The following is a 13308-nucleotide window of genomic DNA, read 5'->3' on the forward strand; positions in this document are numbered from 1 at the left end:
TTCCAAAGGGGGCCTAAGTAATATACATCGTAACCAATCTTTATTACGGTCTTAGCCCCTTGGGCTATAAAAGCATGCTGTCGAGAGCAACACTAACGTAAAACTATGGCGTACAATATAAATTTAAACAGTTTTAAAAAATATTTATCTAAAAGATTAGAACTTCAACTTTACGATTTTTTTAAGCTTCTAATGATATATTTTATCAAATTTATCAATTTTTTGTGAAACTGAAAGAGTTCCAAATAGAACCTAACAAAGAAGAAATAATAGTGTAGACAACGTCAACAGTTCTATTAGCTAGATATATAGCTAGGATGGCAACGTCTCCAACACACCGCCAGCCATGCATGCCCGGCCGCTTTAATCTTGGTACGTCGCTTTTCTTTTTGAGTATGGATTGGAATGGTTCATGAGGAGGCGCGATAGCAGTAGCAGCTCGGGGCCTCCGGCGGCATCTAAGTTATTAAAATGTCAACCCTTTTGGACGCCTCCCCGCATTCGGCGGGTTCACACTCTTCTGTGGGTCCCAGCGAAGGCCAGCAGATCCTCCTCCTCCTCTCGCTGTCCATCACTGCCCAACGCTCGCTGCCCACCGCCATCTACCGCATCGTTGCTCGGCCTACCAGCTAGCCGCAGCTCCTTCGCTATCCGTCTCCTGCTCCTCGCCACGCCATCCCGCCCCAGTCACTCCACCCCTCCAGCGCATCGTTGGCGCCGCTCCTCGCGATCCGGCCTCTTCCCTCGCCGTCGTCTCCGTACCGGCCCGTCCCCTCGCCTCTCCGCTTCCGACGCGCAGAGCGGACGGCCCGTCCCCTCGCCTCTCCGCTTCCGGCGCGCAGAGCGGACGACGTGTGCAACCCACCCCCTAGGATGACCCGTGGTCAAGATCCAGTACGCCGCGGGGGTGCGAGCAGATGCCACCGCCTCCGGGTGCCGGGCGGGCCCCGCATCGGCCACTGCTCCACCGCAGATGCGACCGCCTCCGGGTGCCGGGCGGGCCCCGCATCGGCCACTGCTCCACAGTGTACGCCGGCTTCCCTTCCGTTGATTGACGCTGCTTATGTGGCCTAGGTCCCATGCGTGGTCGTCATCGCCTCGGCGTCGGATGACGCTGCTTATGTGGTCCGTGACGCCGTGCGGGTCCACGTGCAGCCTGTAGGGAAAGAACGGGTGGGCGCGTAGCCGTCGTCGTCATACCGGTTGTCATCTCCCTCGCTCCCATGCCTCAACAGTGACAAACATGGCTGAAATAGCACCGCGCTCTGTGCTGCACGACGGTAAGTACTTTCCTCCCCTTTAATATTTTCTTCCCTCTCTCCTCAATTCATGTTCGCCTTATTAGGTCCTGGAACCGATAGCCTCTCCAGCCGTCTTTGTCGTTGTTCGCCACTTTGGTTTGGGCACCCACCGTCGTCATGGGAGCGTGTGCTCTGCTCCTGCTGCCCGCCGCCCCGTAGACATTGTCTGTGACTCCGTAAGTCCACGTTTGCTCTGCTACACCCCCTCATGCCGTCTGCATCTGCATTAGGGTCCGCTCCGTTGGTGCTTGCTGCATTAGGGTGTTTGTTTTTTGCAAGAACCGTGTTACCGTCGGTCCCATATCTTTCTATCAAGTTGAAGATCTTCCACAACTATTCCTTCGGTCATCAATTGTTTTCATAAGTTGTGCTTTGTTTGGAGTCACGTGCTGGTACGCTGTTAGAAGAGATTTGGATAATATCCAACTAGAAACTGGGCCTCCTGCAACGTTTGCTTTTGTTAGAGGTAAAACCAGGCAACATGGTTTGTTAAAGCTCATATTCCTGAGAATTATATTTTATTTTCTGGAACTAAACTATCTGCAGTCCTTGCTCTGCTAGAATCTGGTAGAACCCTCGTGCTGAGTATTGATACCTTAATATCAGTTATATCAGTTACTCTTGATGCTGCAGTCAGTGTGGTTGACAACATTCTCATATTTCTGCCCGCTGCTGTTGCACTGGACTACTGTTTTAAGATGAGATTTTTGAGTCCCTTTCCTAGAAGAAAACAATAACTTCTGTGAAGAATATGTATGATCAATAACAATCTTGATAGCTCAAATGGTCATATGTAACACATGATATCTTAGATTCGTTAAAAAACATTTCCCCTCATTCACTCAGAGTTCCATCAAGTCAACCAAATAGTATTTTTACTTAATCTTTTTCCTAAGTTCGTATTCAACAAAGATTACTCATAACTTTTTTGTGAGTATGAATTTCACATTCTTCTTGATTGCGATGCTCTTTATGAGGACTGGCATAGATGGACGTATACTGGAATATGCCTCTTTACAATACCTGCATATGGGGTTTGATAGATTTTAGATGGAATTCAGTATGTCCTGGTTGTCTATAAATATGTTTTGTCTGTTATCTACATTATTTAATGCTTGCCTGTTTGTGCTTTTCCAGTACACTGTATAGATATGTATGTTTGCGTGCTTATCTGTGTACATACTGTATACATACGCAGATTTGTTTTCCAATAGTAACATTTATTTTCAGTAACTCAGTGGTACTCAGGTGTCTGATAACTGTCTGGTCTCTGTGTTACAATGAAAAACAGACTAAATACATGATCTTATAGGATGCTTCATCGTGGTCTTCTACATTCATATCATCCATTGTTTGCGTTGATTTTTTTTATTTGTTAATAATGTGGATGACTGGGCTGCTTCTCAGACATAATTAGAGGCTAGACTTAGATGATGCAAAATCAGTACTTACCGCTTGATTTCTGTTTTAGGCCTGACAAAACCATTCAGTTATCCATATCTAATCTAGATTCATGTTTTTTTCGATAGTAATATCATACATGCATACACACATACTACCATTGTTGGTTGGTAAAGTGACAACAAAATATGGCCAATGCAGCAAAGAATCTGCATACATATGTATATTTGTGTGCTTATCTGTGTACATATGTCCTTGCTGGTTAGCTAATTCTTTTTTGGCTGTTTTTTCAGTGCTGTGGGTGCTTGCTGCCTAGGTGAATTGTGGCGCAGCGTGAACGAGACACTCACCAGTTTGCCTTTTCGATCAGCGGTTAGTCTGTGCACCTATGCACATCATTCTCCTTTTACCTACACTATATTTTCTAATGCCCAGCAATAAGAAAAAGTTCCACGCTCAAGGAACATGTAGCTAGCGATCACATTGATGTGGCCTCCTACATGGATGTTTTAGCATTTCCAAATTTTTTATGCTTATGTGCAGTTAGATGCTGGCTGGTCTAGGTTTCCTGCCTGCTGCCCAGCCTGTTTAGAGCTTACCAATTTTTACTACGATCTAGGTTCTTTAGAATTGATATTCGCCATACCAGTCTGTAAAAGAGGCACTAGCCTCTACCTATGTACAGAGATATATCTTTACTGGTTGGCTAATTCTTATGGGCTGTTTTTTTCCAGTGATCTGGGTACTTGCTGCTTGGGGGAATTTTGTCGCAGCTTGGAGGAGACATAACACCATTTTGCGTTTTCGATCGTCAGTGAGTTTGTGTGCCTATACCCCTGATCTGTTTTATAATGTGTTGTTTGTTACGGCCCATTTTGTTCACCAATGTTATGTGACGTTCTTCCATACTATGCGATATATAGAGCTATGCCTGATTCTCCATGTGTGCGTGTTGCCCGATGCCACGAAGCGAAGCGCCCGAGGCACGATGCAGTTGCACATGGTTAGTCCTCACAAGTTCGCAGCTGTGTTTATGCATGCGATGGCCCGTACCCATCCTAATTTGCGATACTTCGCTTGCGCGCCAAAAAATACGCAGCCTCTTTAGATTGCCCAATCTTTGAGACAACTGATGCCCATCGCATTTTTCATGGTGAAGACGAAGTAGACCTATCTAACCTTTCGGGGACCTCTCACCAGCCAATACCTGTGCTACAGGGAACACGTGCGTACAAACATGTTTGTTCAGCCATTACTTCAGCAAAAAACAATATGGTGTTAGTGATGCTTATGTCGGCGCAGGTAGTAGATCTATAATGTCATTCCCTTCAGCGCTTGCCGCATCCAATAGGCGACGCCGGCGCAGTAGATTACATCACATGGTACCTGGCGAGCCATTGTCAACCACGCTTCCTTTGGACAGGTCATACGTAGATGCTCTAAAAGGTGTGTATTATGCCCAACATTCCTGGTAACATTCTTCCTGCTTTGCTTTGGTGCTACCCTTTCTCTTCTTCCTCTGTAGATGCCTACCCTGAAAGGTCATACTACGGTGGCCCCGAACATGTATGCCCATACTGCCATGCTGTTTTCTGGTTCCAAGAGCGTGTTAAAAATGATTCCTGCTCCACCCAAAGGAAAATTGTGTACAACCTTTGCTGCAGAGGAGGGAAAGTGAACCTAAAACCATTTGAGCGTCCGCCGCCTTTGCTTGCTAATCTTTTGAGATTTGATGGAGGTACTCGCTCGAGACGTTTCTTGAGGCTTATCTGGTCCTACAATTCATTGTTTGCGTTCACCTCTTTCGGTGCAGCTATCGACAAAACGATAAATAACGGCAATGCACCCTACGTTTTCAAAATTAATGGGGTGGTGCACCATAAGATTGGCACCCTACTTCCACAGCGTGGGACGCAACCAAAATTTCGCCAGTTGTACACATATGACACGGAACATGAGACCCAGAATAGGCTAGGCATGTTTGAGACCGATGATGGCGCTGGCGGCCAGCCAGACCCTGAAATGGCGTCGTCGCTGCTCGATATGCTGAATGAAAACAACTCGCTTGTCAAAGCGTTCCGATACGCGAGAGAGCGCCTTGAGCGTGAGGGTGATCAAAAGATAACACTCAGATTGCTAGGCTGCAACACACGCCATGATGTACAATACAACCTACCCTCAAATGGCGAGATCGCTGCCATTATAGTAGGCGACTACACGGCTGGGGAATACACATACGATGTCCTTGTGCATGATAGAGAGTGTGGCCTAAAACGTGTTTCATGCTTGCATCCAGCATACATGCCTTTGCAATACCCATTGTTGTTTCCTTACGGTGAACATGGCTTCCATCTTGGTATTAGGTACTTTGGTGCTGACGATGTTGGCTCATCAAAGCGAAAATATGTTACGATGCTTGAGTTTGTAAGGAGACACCTGCACTACAGGTTGGACGAGCCGAACCCATACACATGTTACGGTAGATTAAGTGATCAAATAGATGTCGATGCGTATTCAACTATCGAGGGCAACATGCTACAGTTCATAGCAAGCCATCAAAGTGATCTACGGTCAGAAACTATGCAGGGCATAGCTGACGCCATTGATAAGGGCTCTGTTAATGCTGATTCGGTTGGCGGTCGGGTAGTTGTTCCTGCCAGCTTCACTGGTGGTAGAAGGTACCATGTCATGAATTACCAGGACGCGATGGCTATATGTAGGGTATACGGACCACCGGATCTTTTTGTGACTTTTACTTGTAATACCAAATGGAGGGAAATAGCAGATGCCTTACGCTTTGAACCAGGCCAGCAACCATGCGACCGTTCTGACTTGGTAGTGCGTGTGTTCCATATGAAAGTAAACGAATTCATAGCGGATATTAGAGAGGGAAAGACATTTGGTTCGATACTTGCAGTCCTGTACACTGTTGAATTCCAGAAGCGTGGCTTGCCGCATATACACTGCCTTGTGTGGCTAGCCGATGGGAACAAAGAGTTTAGTGCTTCTATTGTTGACAGATTCATTTGTGCTGAGATTCCTGATATCGCCTCTGACCCTTTAGGGTTTGCTTTGGTCGATGAATTCATGATGCATGGTCCCTGTGGTGCTGACAACAGAAGATGCCCATGTATGAAAAACGACAAGTGCAACAAAAATTTCCCAAAGCCCTTCCAAGATGAGACCATCTTAGACGGCTTTGGCTTTACTATCTATAGGCGCAGGCCTGATGGCAGAAATGTTCTCAAGAATGGTGTGAGACTTAATAATAGAAACGTTGTTCCATATAATATGCACCTCCTCAAAAAGTATAATGCGCACATTAACGTTGAATGGTGCAACAAGTCAAACATGATTAAATATCTATTCAAGTATGTTACGAAGGGAATCGATAGAGCAAAGGTGTACTTTGAAATCACCGCAAACACGTCTAACGCGTCGCCTGGTGCGCAGATAGCACCGCCGAATGAAATCCAGGAATACATCGATGCTAGGTATTTGTCTACATGTGAGGCATTGTGGCGCGCATTTGAATATGACATTCACTTTAGAGTGCCTTCTGTTGAGCGACTTGTTGTACATCTTCCTGGGTTAAACCACGTGCGCTACGAACCTGGCACGGACCTACATGCGTTGCTTGCTAGCTCTGCGGCCAAAAACACAATGCTAACTGAATGGTTTGAGACTAATTTGAGGCATGAACAAGCTAGATGCTTAACATATTGCGACTTCCCAAAGAAATGGACATGGGATGCCTCAGCTCGATGTTGGAAATCGAGGTCTCGCTGCACAAAAATTGGCCGCATGTACTATGTGCATCCTACTGCAGGCGAACTATACTACTTACGCATGCTATTGATGATAGTTAAGGGTTCAACAAGCTATGTTGATATCAGGACGTACAATGGTCAAGTGTATGACACATTTCGTGATGTGTGCGAGGCGCGTGGGTTGCTTGAGAGCGATAATGAGTGGAAGATGTTGTTTGACGAGGTTCTATCTTCGAATCAGCCTATGCCTCGTGTTCCTGAGGAACAGAAAATCGCTTACATTAGAGATCTGCACCCATTTGAGAATAAGGTATGTTCCATGTTTCAGTCCCTTAGTCATTGTTGCCTTACCAACTGCCCTGGCCTTCGGTTATTGTTTTCCTACAGTCGTGTCATAGTTGATTGGATCTGGGAATATAGCATGAGCGTACATTTACATGTTCAAGCAGGATAGGGAATTCTTGGTGACGGTCACTATAAAAAAGATTGGTGATAGGTGGTGGTACAATGCATGCAAAAAATGCACCCGCACAACTGTGGCTCATGGGGATTCCTACAAGTGCAACGATCAAGTTTGCGCTACCATTGGCACGCCCAACCAAAGGTTAGGCAACATCTCTTCGCTTCAATTGCCTCCATTTTACCTTTGCCTCCCAATAGTTCTCGCTGTTTTGACTCCCACTCACATCTAATATACAACGGCTACTTTTCTATGCATCACCCTGAGTGAACGTTTCCATTTCCTATACACACGGCCTACCCATTTTCACTAAGCTGACTCGGTATCGCCATGTGTTTTAGGTACAAACTGCTTCTCACTGCAGGGGACGAGACAGGTGACACAGACTTCATCCTCTTTGGTCGAATGGCGCAACGCATCATCAAGAAGCCGTGCGATATGCTCATTGCCAACAATCCGATCGGCTTTATTCCTGATCCAATCACAGATCTGCTCGAGAAGACGTATATATGGAATGTGAGTTTCTCTAACCACACAATCAATACTGGAAATATTTGTTTCCAGGTCAACGCAGTCGTGGCAGAGATAAATACTGCAAAGGACTCCATACAAGCATCTTCATCGGGGACAAAACAGTCAGAAACTGTGCTATTGCAAGGCGCACCCAGTGGCATTGAAGACACTCCTACCAAAGGCTCTAACTTGGTCATGTCTTCAACCTTACTCACACCACAAAGTTCCGCAACCAGTGTGCAAGATAAGGTGTGCATCCCATAGACTTTCATATTTATGTAACAAACAGTCCGCGCTGTGTGACTGACCCCTTATATGCAGACTATTGGTATTGGCAGCGGCACTGTGGTTCCAGGTGCTACTCCCGCTATAACAAAGGAACCGACAACCACGCCAAGGAAGAGGTAAATTCCGCTTCATCGCACTCCAAGACAGCTTTATTACAGGCCTTCATGCTTCGTACAAACAAAAAATGTAACTGATAATGATTAGTGTGCATATGCTCAATTTTAAATAAAAAATGCAAATAGAAAACATTTTGTTGCATCACCCACACATTCCTCAAGATCATGCCTCTCATGGGATAGAGGTATCTGTTAGCTTCAGTTAGGTTTAGTCTCCATCAGATTTACGTTGTGTTCACTGTTTACATAGTTTTCATAGTTTTGGCAGTCCATCAGATTTACACAGTTTTCGAGGTTCTCAGGCACACAAAGATTCACATACATTTCATTTACATCTGAGTCTATCACACAGTTTACCAAGGTTCAAACAGACATGTTCATAGATAGGTAAACACATCTGAGTTCTGCCAATTTATAGTTTGCATACTTCAATACACTATGCAAGTAGTGTCGTAATTCTACCAATTTTTTGGTCAAAGTTTGCTCGTACCTGAAATGTGTGCTTCACATAGATCTGAGGCCATGTTGGGTTCGTTATTAGCTACCTGGACATAATCCGAGGCCATGTTGGGTTCATTATTAGCTACCTAATTTTAGCTACGTCTAATAGGTGGCCTAATTTTTTTAGCCAAGTCCCCAACCGGTTGTTAGCTAGCGATGCCTAATTTGAGAATATTTTTTGCCAAACTACCAACTAGCCATATGCATCCAACCATGTCCTGATTTCATTTGGACATGGTGCTACCATTTATAGTTTGAATACTTCAATACACTATGCAGGTAGTGTCGTATGCTATCAATTTCTTTTTGGTCAAAATTTGCTCTTACCTGAAACATGTGCAAGTTTTAGAAAGATATGTTCTTGGAATTTATGCATACTTGCCAAAGGATAAAGTTTGACTCAGGACAAATTCACAAAGGCAAACTTAGCTACAATTCGAAATGGATGGCATAGAAGGTTGGATGATACACGACCAATGATTTTAGTAGTTACCCCCCCACTAGATGTAAAACTTATGACTTTTTAAACAAGTTTGTTTTCTATCCACGAATCTGTTTCCTGCACCTTTAATGCTTGTTCGTACTTCGTGCATATGCAAGTTGTCTATCAATGCCGCCGTCGATTCAGTTGCTGTTGTTTCTAAAACAAAGCCTCATCTGTCATATTAGTACTTTGGATAGAAGACAAAATTGAACATTAGCTTTTGAAATTGTTGCTAACCAAGCTTTTCGTTCTAGGACGAGGTCTTCGCCTGCAAAGACAGTTACAAAGAGGTTGTTCACCGACGTAGATGGAGGAAACACTGGCTCCAAGGATGCCGCGGATAGCGATGCTGCCCCTAGGTACCTTTTCCCTTGAACCTCTAGGTTGTCCATGAACGCCTAGGCAACAAAATATTTTGGTTTCGATTCCTGTCCTAGACTAATATGTCCTAGACTATCTAATTGTAACTCTGTCCCCTTTTCAGCCCTACCAAAGATGCTTAGTCACAGAGGGACACGGGTCTTTTGGTCTCACAGTTGCAGCTGTTCGCTCTTTTGGATGATCGTTGTCTACTGCTTTTGTATCCAAGCTGCTGTGTATAGCTGCTTTCGGAAGGATATATGATACATGTTCATGTCCACAAGCTCGATACAGATTGGTCTAGAGCAGACTTAACAAGGTATGCTGGTTTGATCTTATGCTACATACTTCGTCTAGATCTGCACATTTTATGCGCCACACAATCGTAGTTCCACAACTTAGACTTTACATGATGAATCAACTGTGTCTGCACATTTTGTTACATGTAATAACTGTTAGACATTTCTACTAACGTTGTTGTACACTTCTATTCTCAATTCGTCTTGCCTTGTCGCTGTTCTATTGCTACGTTTTTTTGTATTGATGGCTTACTCCAAAAAAAAAATTAAGTGTTCTGAATGTTTATCACAACTGTGTTTCAGGTTACTACTAGATCATGGTTCGCCATCAATGCTATGAACCGGCCACGCTGGATTTCTATGCTTGTTGACGTGAACGTGCTTCGCTCCCTTCATGTTTAAGCCTAAGCAGCTTGATGTGCTTGTGCCAATGACTTTTTAAGAACTGCGCAACTAACCAGCGCTTAAAACGTGCTTTTGTGTACAATGATCGTCTGCTTGTTGCATCGTACATGTATAGTCTATGTAGCTGCAAACTGTTAGGGTTATGTATTGTTGTACTGATCACCGTTTCGCAACTGCATGTACACTGTCTTTTAGAGACAGTTGTGGAACCTACGTCTGCACCATATGTATTGTATTGTCGTATTGTATCCTACAATATGTTTGTGTTCCTACAACGCGTTTGTGTTCCTACACTGTGTTTATATATGATGTATTACATACTATGTCTTTGATCACCATAACATGTACTATATTTCGTACTGTCTAGATCCTCGCCATCGAGCAATCAACATGTCATTGATCGATTCGTAAGTCTGAATTTTGTCGTTTCTTTTTCTTACTGTATGCATTATATTTTACGATCTACTTGTGCATATATGCCTAATATTTCGCAGTATATTTCCTGATCTGCTTATATACCTTCTTGTAGGTTGTTCAGCTGAAGGCTTTCGATAGGTTTGAGAACACATCTGATGCTCAATCTGCGGCAACCCTTATTATTGATAGCAGGCCTAGCAAGGGTCTGCACAGGTTCTTGCAGAAACATTGTGAGGGTGAAAGGTTAGCGGATCATGTATCCTGCTTGTTATGTTTTCATGGGATATACTTTTCTTGGTTTATATAAAGAGTTAAAGACTATACTATTTGTGGCATTTCACTTATAGACATTGGCAGGTAACATATCAGTAAGGAGGCCACTGAAACCAGCAACTGGAAAGCATGAGGACGTGCCTGCAGATCATCCACGTCATACCACTCTGGACGGAATGGAGAACATTTGTTGTTTTATCTTGGAAATTCTTACTGGCACTGGGTTAAACTTGAACGCTTACCATCTTTGATCTCTGAAATTCAGTATTTGAGCTCATAACAAGGTGCTGGAAAATGTTTGCTGGCTAGCAAGATGCAGTTTTTTTCCTGTTTTCTGCTGCTCTTTCCGTTATGATTTCAAATCATTGTTTCTGTGTGTGGTTCTAAAATCTCTGAATTTATTTACCATACTCAGAAACTTGATGGCGAAGCAAGACATGTCAGAGCTTGGGTTCAGAACTGTGGACGAAGCGGGTACGTCTCCTGACAAGAACAACAAACTGGAGAACCCTCCTAATCAGCCAAAGGATTAAAAAAATAGCTGTTTGGCTTTGATGTAGCTTTTGTATGTTTCTTCATCCGGGAGATCTGTCAAGATCTCAAACAAATAAGAGTATAATGAAAGGACGATGTTAATTTACATAGTAACCAAATTTGAAACTTATCTGTTGGCTGTTTTGAGTTTTGACGTTCCTAAGGAGCAGTTATATGATTTATGCTGTGATTAAGGGCTGATTTGCACTTCAATGTCCTCTAAATGTGTCACTTCGGTCGTGAGGCCAGCCACGTCATACCACTCTGGACGGAATGGAGAAGGCGCAGCAGGACTGGCTGCTACTGGCGGCACGAAATCTAAGGCTGATGAATGGGAGAAGGCAAAGCTTGGAAGAGTTACAGAGGAGTGAGTACGATCTGTTTTTTTATTATTCTGAAGGTCACTCGATTGAAGCTATGCTAATATGGAGTTATGGACTTCAAATTTAGGTATGAGAAGATGATGGAGACCATAGCCGAATGGGAAACTGAGAAGAAGGTGAAGGCGGGACGCCAAAAAGAGCAGAAAGAGGTTTTAGTTTCGTTAATTTATTCGTATTTTAAAGAAACAGTGCACTATTAATTCAGTATTTCCTTCGTCGAAAGGTTACCATGTGAATGTTGATTACCTGTTTGTTCTAACTCTCACTGCTGGATTGGAAGGTTACCATGTGAATGTTGATGGACAGCATGTGACATCATTTCCATACCGCACTGTAAGTGGCTCTCGCTTGTACATGAATGGATGGGGAATGCAATGCAATATTAATATTGGTGCACTGGCGTCTGTGTTTGGCACTTATGTTAGCTTTTGTCTCTTGTGGTGTTGTTAGGGATTTGTTCTTGAGGATGCTACTGGCTTATCATTGAATGGGGACCTGGATGTGCAATCAGTGTTCGCGGGGACTCTGCCAACTACACATCCTAGCTTTTCTCCACAGAAACATCTAGAGTTGTTACCCAGTTGGCAGGCCCATCCCCTTCCAGACGAACCAGTTGAGATTTTCATCGGTATCCTGTCAGCAGGCAACCATTTTGCTGAGCGTATGTCTGCTGCTTAGAAGTCGACGAATGTTGTGGCCCGTTTTTTTGTTGCCCTGGTACATCTTCTAGACCAAACTTGAGTACTTTTATTTTTGTTGGACTTGTGCTGATTATTTTTCTTTTCTGCAGCATGGCAGAAATGAGGTTAATGTGGAGCTGAAAAAAGAGGCTGAGTTTTTTAGTGACATTGTTATTGTCCCATTCATGGATAATGATATCTAAAGATTTGTTGCTACCATTCTTCAATCATGTATTGTTATCTTTTGAAAAAGAAAGGACATGTCGTTGTTTTTTGTAAAGCTACCAAAGCCCATATATTATGCGCAATCTTTTCCACGTTGAAAGACCATGCCTTCAAGTCCTTCAAGTCGACAGTAGAAAATTATGTTTAGTAGCACAAGGAGCACTTGTGTAGCTGAAAGGATTTTCCGTAAATAGAGCTTGAAGTCGTTCTGACTATATGTAATTGTAGTTAAAACATTTTATCACACAACTAGATGCACTACAGGTTATAACTGCTTGGTTCTCAAAAATTGAGGTGGCTGAAGTCCTTTGTACAAACTTATCTTAATGTGAAGGAGAGAAATTGAGGTAAGTGTTTTTCGATATAAACTCACACGTGATTTTGCAACGCCTGATATACATTTGTCTGATATACATTTGCATGGTAGAGCGCCCGATAGGGCGCCTTTTTTCTAGTTATTTTATAAACAGAACGCCTCGGCGGCACCACGAGCAGAGCAGAGTCTAGTCGATCGAGCACCCCATCCAGCCAAGGCCAAGCCAACACACAAACAACACCCGGCGACCAAACCAGCCGCGCTGACTGCTTCACCCTCCCTCCTGCTTCGCTTGCCTTGGTGGACACCGCAGCGCGTATAGCTTGTAAGAGCATCTCCAAGAGAGGCTCTAAACATGGTCCTATTTTAAATATAGGACTCAAAACCATAAAACATTCTTCCAACAGCGGCCCTATTTTATAAAATTTCATCAAATGGTTATAGGGTTCGGTCTCTCGGGTCCTAAATATAGTACCCATATACTGGAGCCCTATCCTCATTTCCACTTAATCTCCAACCATTTATTTCCTAATATTATGATTTATTTCCTAAATAGCATTATTTAAGGCCTGACTATTGGAG

The 13308-nt window shown here is 43.6% G+C and overlaps 1 long non-coding RNA gene across 1 annotated transcript; it reads left to right on the forward strand.

The window, feature by feature from the left end:
• Nucleotides 1-11749: 11749 nt before the first annotated feature.
• Nucleotides 11750-12176, forward strand: LOC109945602 (uncharacterized). The gene is made up of 2 exons (XR_002268852.1): nt 11750-11838; nt 11956-12176. It is a non-coding gene; the product is annotated as an uncharacterized lncRNA (long non-coding RNA).
• The last annotated feature ends 1132 nt before the right edge of the window (nt 12177-13308 follow it).

The sequence above is a fragment of the Zea mays genome, chromosome 4 (genome assembly GCF_902167145.1).
Source record: "Zea mays cultivar B73 chromosome 4, Zm-B73-REFERENCE-NAM-5.0, whole genome shotgun sequence".
NCBI lineage: Eukaryota > Viridiplantae > Streptophyta > Magnoliopsida > Poales > Poaceae > Zea > Zea mays.